Below are 505 nucleotides of genomic sequence, written 5' to 3'. Positions count from 1 at the left end.
TTCATACTGATGTTTGTATGATGGATAGTAAATCTCTTGGTGGTGCATAATATTTTGTTACTTTTATTGAAGACCACTCTAGAAAAAGTGTGGGCATTTCCTTTGAAATCTAAAGACCAGGTATTTGGAGTCTTCAAGCATTTTCATGCAAGTGTTGAAAGAGAAAAGGGAAGGAAATTGAAATGTGTTCGATCAGATAATGGTGGCGAATACAGAGGTCCATTTGAAGAGTGTTGTAGAGAACATGAAATCAGGTTTGAAAAAACAACTCCAAAGACACCTCAACATAATGGTGTTGTAGAGAGAATGAATCGTACAATTAATGACAGAATCAGATGTATGGTCTCTCATGCAAAATCATCGAAATCCTTTTGGGGTGAAGCAATGAAAACTGCAGTGGATTTTATCGATCTTTGTCCTTCTATTCCACTTGATGGTGATGTTCCAAATAGAGTGTGGACAGGGAAAGATGTCTCTTACCGTCATTTGAGAGTTTTTGGTTGCA

The sequence above is a fragment of the Cicer arietinum genome, chromosome 5, assembly GCF_000331145.2.
Source record: "Cicer arietinum cultivar CDC Frontier isolate Library 1 chromosome 5, Cicar.CDCFrontier_v2.0, whole genome shotgun sequence".
NCBI classification, from domain to species: Eukaryota; Viridiplantae; Streptophyta; class Magnoliopsida; order Fabales; family Fabaceae; genus Cicer; species Cicer arietinum.
This window is presented reverse-complemented; position numbering follows the sequence as displayed.